Genomic DNA, 10,475 nt, shown 5'->3' with positions numbered 1-10,475 from the left:
GACTTAATTTCAATGAGAAGTGAAAGAAGCGCTCAGTCATATCTGACTCTTTGGACTGTAGCCCACCAAGCTTCTCTGTCCATGGAATTTTCCAGGTAAGAATACTGCAATTAGTAGCCATTCCTTTCTCCCGGGGGATCATCCGAACCCAGGGATCGAACCTGGGTCTCCTTCATTGCAGGCAGAATCTTTACTTTCTGCGCCACCAGGGAAGCACAGTATTCAGCTATAATACAGTCAGTATACAATCCAATATACATAATTTCAATAAATAGTTATTAAAAGAAGAGAAATAGAAACAATAGAAGTAACAGCTTACATATCACCAAATTGGGAAGACAACGTATATTCAGACTTGAACAGCACCAGGAAGTCCCCAAATAACAGCAATCTGGAGTTCCAGTTGGGAAAAGGGTCCTGGGTGGTGTGTGCACCCTGTGGGTGAGACTTCAAATTGCAGCTTCTGCATGCTCTCCCTAATAATCCCAGGCTGTAAACTATCATCAGTTTATATGCAAAAATGCAGCTCTTTTTTTTAACTTTTACAATGGTATTTGTTTCACCTTGTGAGTCATAAGACTTCTTGTGGGGGGTGGGGAGGGGCCTTTGGCCAAGCTCTCAGGGGCTTAAGAAATTTCAGTATCTATTCCCTTTCTTATCTAAATTGCCCCTAGACTAGCTGGTAACAATTGGTGTACTCGCAGGCCAACTGGAATCCAGACAGAGGTCAGGCAAGGTCAGAAATTGGTCAGAGGCCTGCTCCCTGACTTCTGAAGCCTGAACAAAAGTAATTCCGTTTTAATTTCCCTAACATTATACTTTAACAAGCATTTTGAGCAATTAGAACTTTCATTCATTCCTGGTGGGATATCAGTTCAGTTCAGTTCAGTCGCTCAGTCGTGTCCGACTCTGGGACCCAATGAATTGAGCATGCCAGGCCTCCCTGTCCATCACCAACTCCCGGAGTTCACTCAAACTCACATCCATTGAGTCAGTGATGCCATCCAGCCATCTCATCCTCTGTCATCCCCTTCTCCTCCTGCCCCCAATCCCTCCCAGCATCAGAGTGTTTTCCAATGAGTCAACTCTTCACATGAGGTGGCCAAAGTACTGGAGTTTCACCTTTAGCATCATTCCTTCCAGAAAACACCCGGGGCCCATCTTTAGAATGGACTGGTTGGACCTCCTTGAAGTCCAAGGGACTCTCAAGAGTCTTCTCCAACACCACAGTTCAAAAGCATCAATTCTTCCGCGCTCAGCTTTCTTCACAGTCCAAGTCTCACATCCATACATGACCACAGGAAAAACCATAGCTTTGACTAGACAGACCTTTGTTGGCAAAGTAATGTTTCTCCTTTTGAATATGCTATCTGGGATGGTCATACCTTTCCTTCCAAGGAGTAAGCGTCTTTTAATTTCATGGCTGCAGTCACCATCTAGAGTGATTTTGGAGCCCCCCAAAATAAAGTCTGACACTATTTCCACTGTTTCCCCATCTGTTTGCCATGAAGCGATGGGACCAGATGCCATGATCTTCGTTTTCTGAATGTTGAGCTTTAAGCCAACTTTTTCAATTTCCTCTTTCACTTTCCTCAAGAGGCTTTTTAGTTCCTCTTCACTTTTTGCCATAAGGGTGGTGTCATCTGCATATCTGAGGTTATTGATATTTCTCCCTGCAATCTTGATTCCAGATTGTGCTTCTTCCAGCCCAGCGTTTCTCATGATGTACTCTGCATAGAAGTTAAATAAACAGGGTGACAATATACAGCCTTGACGTACTCCTTTTCCTATTTGGAACCAGTCTGTTGTTCCATGTCCAGTTCTAACTGTTGCTTCCTGACCTGCATATAGGTTTCTCAAGAGGCAGGTCAGGTGGTCTGGTATTCCCATCTCTTTCAGAATTTTCCACAGTTTATTGTGAGCCACACAGTCAAAGGCTTTGGCATAGTCAATAAAGCAGAAATGGATGTTTTTCTGGAACTCCCTGGCTTTTTGGATGAGCCAGCGGATGTTGGCAATTTGATCTCTGGTTCCTCTGCCTTTTCTAAAACCAGCTTGAACATCAGGAAGTTCACGGTTCACGTATTGCTGAAGCCTGGCTTGGAGAATTTTGAGCATTACTTTACTAACATGTGAGATGAGTGCAATTGTGTGGTAGTTTGAGCATTCTTTGGCATTGCCTTTCTTTGGGATTGGAGTAAAAACTGACCTTTTCCAGTCCTGTGGCCACTGCTGAGTTTTCCAAATGTGCTGGCATATTGAGTGCAGCACTTTCACAGCATCATCTTTCAGGATTTGAAAGAGCTCAACTGGAATTCCATCACCTCCACTAGCTTTGTTCGTAGTGATGCTTTCTAAGACCCAGTTAACTTCACATTCCAGGATGTCTGGCTCTAGGTGAATGATCACACCATCGTGATTATCTGGGTCATGAAACTCTTTTTTGTACAGTTCTTCTGTGTATTCTTGCCACCTCTTCTTAACATCTTCTGCTTCTGTTAGGTCCATGCCATTTCTATCCTTTATTGAGCCCATTTTTGCATGAAACGTTCCCTTGGTATCTCTAATTTTCTTGCCGAGATTTCTAGTCCTTCCCATTCTGTTGTTTTCCTCTTATTTCTTTGCATTGATCACTGAGGAAGGCTTTCTTATCTCTCCTTGCTATTCTTTGGAACTCTGCATTCAGATGCTTATATCTTTCCTTTTCTCTTTTGCTTTTTGCTTCTCTTCTTTTCACAGCTATTTGTAAGGCCTCCCAAGACAGCCATTTTGCTTTTTTTGCATTTCTTTTCCACGCGATGGTTTTGATCTCTGTCTCCTGTACAATGTCACGAACCTCCGTTCATAGTTCATCAGGCACTCTGTCTATCAGATCTAGTCCCTTCAATCTATTTCTCACTTCCACTGTATAATCATAAGGGATTTGATTTAGGTCATACCTGAATGGTCTAGTGATTTTCCCACTTTCTTCAATTTAAGTCTGAATTTGGCAATAAGGAGTTCATGATCTGAGCCACAGTCAGCTCCTGGTCTTGTTCTTGCTGACTGTATAGAGCTTCTCCATCTTGGCTGCAACGGATATAATCAATCTGATTTCGGTGTTGACCATCTGGTGATGTCCATATGTAGAGTTTTCCCTTGTGTTGTTGGAAGAGGGTGTTTGTTATGACCAGTGCATTCTCTTGGCAAAACCCTTAGCCTTTTCCCTGCTTCATTCAGTATACCAAGGCCAAATTTGCCTGTTACTCCAGGTGTTTCTTGACTTTCTACTTTTGCATTCCAGTCCCCTATAATGAAAAGGACATATTTTTTGGGTGTTAGTTCTAAAAGGTCTTGTAGATCTTCATAGAACCGTTCAACTTCAGCTTCTTCAGCATTACTTGTTGGGGCATAGGCTTGGATTACCGTGATATTGAAAGGTTTGCCTTGTAAACGAACAGAGATCATTCTGTCATTTTTGAGATTGCATCCAAGTACTGCATTTCGGACTCTTTTGTTGACCATGATGGCCACTCCATTTCTTCTGAGGGATTCCTGCCCGCAGTAGTAGATATAATGGTCATCTGAGTTAAATTCACCCATTCCAGTCCATTTCAGGTCGCTGATTCCTAGAATGTCGACATTCACTCTTGCCATCTCTTGTTTGACCACTTCCAATTTGTCTTGATTCATGGACCTGACATTCCAGGTTCCTATACAATTCTGGTCTTTACAGCATCAGACCTTGCTTCTATCACCAGTCACATCCACAGCTGGGTATTGTTTTTGCTTTAGCTGCATCCCTTCATTCTTTCTGGAGTTACTTCTCCACTGATCTGCAGCAGCATAGTGGGCACCTACTGACCCGGGGAGTTCCCCTTTCAGTATCCTATGATTTTGCCTTTTCATACTGTACATGGGGTTCTCAAGGCAAGAAAACTGAAGTGGTTTGCCATTCCCTTCTCCAGTGGACCACATTCTGTCAGACCTCTCCACCATGACCCTCCCATCTTGGGTGGCCCCACATGGCATGGCTTAGTTTCATTGAGTTAGACAAGGCTGTGGTCCATGTGATCAGATTGGCTAGTTTTCTGTGATTATGGTGGGCTACTAAAGGAAGAGTGAAGTCACTCAATTGTGTCTGACTCAGTGACCCCATGGACTGCAGCCTCCCAGGCTCCTCTGTCCATGGGATTTTCCAGGTAAGAGTACTAGAGTGGGTTACCATTTCCTTCTCCAGATCTTCCCGACTCAGGGATCGAACCTAAGTCTCCCACATTGCAGGCAGAAGCTTTACCCTCTAAGCCACCAGGGAAGCCCTAAGGGCTGTTACAGAGATATAAGGCCTGAGTGGAGGAGACAGGGCCCAAGCTTCTCAGCACTTGGATTTTTACCTGTAGTCCTCAGCACTCACAGACTCAGCCCTGTAAGTTCCCTGGGAGGCCAAAGCTTGGTAAAACCTTGGTAAAAACCTTGAGGCAAAAGCTTAGAGGCTTAAGGAATAGGCCAAAGTATAGTCCATTCTAAAGGAGATCAGCCCTGGGTGTTCTTTGGAAGGAATGATGCTAAAGCTCAAACTCCAATACTTTGGCCACCTCATGCGAAGAGTTGACTCATTGGAAAAGACTCTGATGCTGGGAGGGATTGGGGGCAGGAGGAGAAGGGGACGACAGAGGATGAGATGGCTGGATGGCATCACTGACTCGATGGACATGAGTTTGAGTGAACTCCGGGAGTTGGTGATGGACAGGGAGGCCTGGCATGTTGCAGTTCATGGGGTGGCAAAGAGTCGGACACAACTGAGTGCCTGAACTGAACTGAAGTGATAGGCCATTCCTTCTAAAGAGACCTTATCCACACCTCCAACACACTCTAGCCTGGTACTCCCTGGGTATGCAAACCAATCATCAGTTCAGTTCAGTTCAGTCGCTCAGTCATGTCAGACTCTTTGCGACCCCATGAATCGCAGCACGCCAGGCCTCGCTGTCCATCACCAATTCCCAGAGTTCACTCAGACTCACAGCCATCGAGTCAGTGATGCCATCCAGCCATCTCATCCTCTGTCGTCCCCTTCTCCTCGTGACCCCAATCCCTCCCAGAATCAGAGTCTTTTCCAATGAGTCAACTCTTCCCATGAGGTGGCCAAAGTACTGGAGTTTCAGCTTTAGCATCATTCCTTCCAAAGAAATCCCAGGGCTGATCTCCTTCAGAATGGACTGGTTGGATCTCCTTGCAGTCCAAGGGCCTCTCAAGAGTCTTCTCCAACACCACAGTTCAAAGGCATCAATTCGTTGGCGCTCAGCCTTCTTCACAGTCCAAGTCTCACATCCATACATGACCACAGGAAAAACCATAGCCTTGACTAGACAGACCTTTGTTGGCAAAGTAATGTCTGCTTTTGAATATGCTGTCTAGGTTGGTCATAACTTTCCTTCCAAGGAGTGTCTTTTAATTTCATGGCTGCAGTCACCATCTGCAGTGATTTTGGAGCCCCCCAAAATAAAGTCTGACACTGTTTCCACTGTTTCCCCATCTATTTGCCCTGAAGTGATGAGACCGGATGCCATGATCTTCGTTTTCTGAATGTTGAGCTTTAAGCCAACTTTTTCACTCTCCACTTTGACTTTCATGAAGAGGCTTTTGAGTTCCTCTTCACTTTCTGCCATAATGGTGGTGTCATCTGTGTATCTGAGGCTATAGATATTTCTCCTGGCAATCTTGATTCCACTTGTGTTTCTTCCAGTCCAGCATTTCTCATGATGTACTCTGCATAGAAGTTAAATAAGCAGGGTGACAATATACAGCCTTGACATACTCCTTTTCCTATTTGGAACCAGTCTGTTGTTCCATGTCCAGTTGTAACTGTTGCTTCCTGACCTGCATATAGGTTTCTCAAGAGGCAGGTCAGGTGGTCTGAAAATTCCCATCTCTTTCAGAATTTTCCACAGTTTATTGTGATCCACAGTCAAAGGCTTTGGCATAGTCAATAAAGCAGAAATAGATGTTTTTCTGGAACTCTCTTGCTTTTTCCATGATCCAGCAGATGTTGGCAATTTGATCTCTGGTTCCTCTGCCTTTTCTAAAACCAGCTTGAACATCAGGAAGTTCACGGTTCACGTATTACTGAAGCCTGGCTTGGAGAATTTTGAGCATTACTTTTCTAGCATGTGAGATGAGTGCCATTGTGCGGTAGTTTGAGCATTCTTTGGCATTGCCTTTCTTTGGGATTGGAATGAAAACTGACCTTTTCCAGTCTTGTGGCCACTGCTGAGTTTTCCAAATGTGCTGGCATATTGAGTGCAGCACTTTCACAGCATCATCTTTCAGGATTTGAAAGAGCTCAACTGGAATTCCATCACCTCCACTAGCTTTGTTCGTAGTGATGCTTTCTAAGACCCAGTTAACTTCACATTCCAGGATGTCTGGCTCTAGATGAGTGATCACACCATCGTGATTATCTGGGTCGTGAAGATCTTTTTTGTATAGTTCTTCTGCGTATTCTTGCCACCTCTTCTTACCACAGCTGAATTCTAAAAGGCCTAAAAATTTCCCCTTAGATAGTCTTTGTTTGCAGAAAGCCAGGACTACTACTACGGCTGCTGCTGCTGCTAAGTCGCTTCAGTCGTGTCCGACTCTGTATGACCCCATAGATGGCAGCCCACTAGGCTCCTCTGTCCCTGGGATTCTCCAGGCAAGAACACTGGAGTGGGTTGCCATTTCCTTCTCCAATGCATAAAAGTGAAAAGTGAAAGTGAAGTTGGTCAGTCATGCCTGACTCTTAGTAACGCCATGGCCTACAGCCCACCAGGCTCCTCCACCCATGAGATTTTCCAGTGGGTTGCCATTGCCTTCTCCACTACTACGGCTACTACTGTTATTATTATTGTTATTATTATTAACAACTTTATGGAACACCTCATTGGCCACTCACCCATGTAGTTGGTGTAACTCCTGCTATTCTTTACTATATTCTGTACCTCTGTTTATCCTTATACTATTTAAGCAGTGTTCCTTTTTCTTCAGAGTAGTTAAATCAGTTTGTAATTTTACATTTATGCTTGACTGTCTTTCTTGCTATACTGTAACTTTGAAGTTAGGCATTGTCTTGGTTATTTCTATAGCCTCTAGCAGATTTAAGAAACCCTGATAGTACTTCCCTGATGGTCCAGTGGTTAAGAACTAGCCTGGAAATGTGAGGGCAGAGGTTTGATGCCTGGTCAGGGAAGATCCCACATGCCTCAGGGCAAGTGGGCCCAGGCACCACAACTACTGAGCCTGTGTGCCACAGCTACTGAAGCTCTCTCGCCTGAGACCGTGCTTCACAAGAGAAGCCACAGCAATCAGAAGCCTGTGCACTGCAACTGGAGAAAACCCCCTCAGCAACAAAGATCCAGCACAGCCAAAAGACAAAAGAAAAAAAAGTTACCTCTCAGAAATTATAGGCCCTCTGCAGTGGTGTTAGCAACACCTTCGGAATACACTTTGAAGCTGATCCAAATATCAGTTAAAACTGCTAATAAATGGAATTTTATATTTTATACAGTGAGATAAAGGTGATGTTAATTATTTCATACTTGAAGGATTGTATAATGCTGGAATTGGGATGGGGTTAGGTGTTGGGACTTGATGTTCTCAGTCTAAAACCATCATACAAGTGGTAGCATGCTGCTGCTACTGCTAAGTCACTTCAGTCATGTCCGACTCTGTGCAACCCCATAGAAGGCAGCCCACCTGGCTCCCCCAGCCTGGGGATTCTCCAGGCAAGAACACCAGAGTGGGTTGCCATTTCCTTCTCCAGTGCATGAAAGTGAAAAGTGAAAGTGTGTCCAACTCTTAGCAACCCCATGGACTATAGTCCACCAGGCTCCTCCGTCCATGGGATTTTCCAGGCAAGAGTATTGGAGTGGGGTGCCATTGCCTTCTCCAAAGTGGTAGCATAGATTCCTCCTAATAACTGTCCCATTGTCCTCATATTTTTGAAAGGGAAGAAATCATTAGCATATTTTTTTCCCTTAAGGGATTTTCTTCCATTAATGATTAAAAACAAACACATTCTGAACCTCCCAATTCCCCCCAATAAAGTTCCAGATTTTCAAAGGTTGAAAACTAGTTTTCTTTGAACAAATGTAAACTAAGAATAATGCATGTAAAAATAAATAGGTCTTACATCAATAAAAGATAAAACTAAAAAAAATCCCCAAAGACCCTCCAAAAAAGGTCTTCAGGTAAATAAATAAAGCCACTTAAAATCAGTAGCCCAGTTTGATAAAGGAAAACAAAACAAAACAAAACAGTAGCCCAATATTGAGAAAATAATCTCAATATTAAAACTTGTTTCAAAATGAACTACTTTCAAAAACTAATTTATTGACTTTGGCTGTGCTGGGTCTTCGTTACGGCGAGAGCAACAAGGATATGTACAATATATACCGATAAAATCATCACCATAATCAAGATAGTGAATGTATCCATCACCCACAAAAGTAATATTGTCACCTTTCTTACTGCTGATACTGGTAGTTTATGTATTTTTATATTCTTGATTAGCTAGAGGTTTATCACTTTTATTGGTTTTCAATTAAATATTTTTCATTGATCTTTACTTTTGTTTTGTAGCTTACCGATTTCTCCTCTGACCTTTATTCTTCTTTTCCCCCTACTGATTTTGGTTTTAAATTGCTCTTTTACTTATTTCTACAGTAAGAGTTCATTGATCTGAAACCTTTCTTTTTTGGAAATAAAGGCCACCAGTGAGGTAATTTTGCTCTAAATCTGCTTTAGCAGCATTCTACAAGCTTTGATATATTGTGTCTTCATTTTCAATCTATTCAAAATAGTTTCTATTTTCCTTTCAGATTTATTCTTTGACCAATATCTCATTTAGTAGTGTGATAATTGATTTCCAACTATTTATGGATTTTCCAGAGACTTATGTTATTGACTTCTAATTCAATTCCATTGTCAATGGACAACACCCTTGGTATGACTGGAATCCATTTAAATTTATAGAGACTGTTTTCATGACCCAGTGTATAAAGTCAATCTTGGCAAATTCTTGTGCTCACTTACAAAATATTCTGCTCGTGTTAGGGGATTTCTGTAAACACCAATTTGATCAAGTTGGTTCAGAATATTTTTTAAATCTTCTATATTCTTTCCAGTTTTCTATTTGTTCTACAATTTGAGGGAGGCTATTGATATATCTATGTAATTAGATTTTTCTATTTCTCGTTGTAAATCTATCAATTTTTTGACTCATGTATTTTCAGACTATCATTGGCTACATAAATGTTTATTTTGGCCTCCTGATGAACTGATTCATTTATCATTATCACATGAAACATATTCTTGGTAATATTCTTTGCTAAGAAATCTATTTTGTCTGATATTAATACAGCCACTCTAGTTTCTGTTTTCAATCTGTTAGCATAATCTTGGCACATCATCTTGTGTGTGTGTGTGTGTGTGGTAAGAACATTTAACAAATTTACCCTCTAGAAAATTTTAAAGTGTAAAATACAGTATTTTAATTATAGGTATGATGTTGTAGAGCAGGTCTCTAGAACTTACCTTACACAACTGAGACTTTATGCCTGTTAATTAGCAACTCATTTCCTCATTTCCATGATGGATGGTTGGATGGCATCATTGACTCAATGGACATGAGTGAGCAAGCTTGGGGAGATGGTGAAGGACAGGGAAGCCTGGCATGTTGCAGTCCATGAGGCTGCAAAGAGTCGGACACGACTGAGTGACGGAACAGCAACATTTCCTCTGCCACCCAGGCCCTGACAACCACCACTGTACTCTTTGCTTCAGTGATTCTGGATATTTTAGATACCTCATGTTAAATGGAATCATGCAGTTTCTGTCCTCTGGTGTTTGGCTACGTTTACTTGGCATAATCTTCTCAAGGTTCATCCATTTTTTGCACGTGGCAGGATTTCCTTCTTTCTAAAGGCTTTATAATATTCCACTACAGGTATATTACCACATTTTGTTCATCCATTCCCACATCTTAGCTATTGTGAATAACAATGCAATAAACATGGAGGTGTAAGTATCTCTTTGAGATTCCAATTTCAATTATTTGGGATAAATATACATAAGTGAGATTGCAGGACATTGGCTTCCCTGGTGGCTCAGTCGGTAAAGTCTGCCTGCAATGCAGGAGACTTGGGTTTGATCCCTCGGTCGGGAAGATACAACCCACTGCAGTATCCAGCTCCAGAGGAGCCTGGTGGGCTACTGTCCATTGGGTCACAAAGAGTCGGGCACAACTGAGTGACTTTCATGGTAGTTCCATTTTTAATTTTTTTTGAGAAAGTTCCATCATACTTTCCATAGTGTTGCACCATTTTAAATTTCCAACAGTGTGTAACACTTCCTTGCCCACACTTGTTAGGCAGAAACTTTTTTAGTTGGATGCAGTCCTACTTGTCCATTTTTGTTTTTCTTGACTAACCTTTGGAATCACAACCAAGAAATCGCGGCTA

The sequence above is a fragment of the Bos taurus genome, chromosome 7 (assembly GCF_002263795.3).
Source record: "Bos taurus isolate L1 Dominette 01449 registration number 42190680 breed Hereford chromosome 7, ARS-UCD2.0, whole genome shotgun sequence".
Taxonomy (NCBI): domain Eukaryota; kingdom Metazoa; phylum Chordata; class Mammalia; order Artiodactyla; family Bovidae; genus Bos; species Bos taurus.
This window is presented reverse-complemented; position numbering follows the sequence as displayed.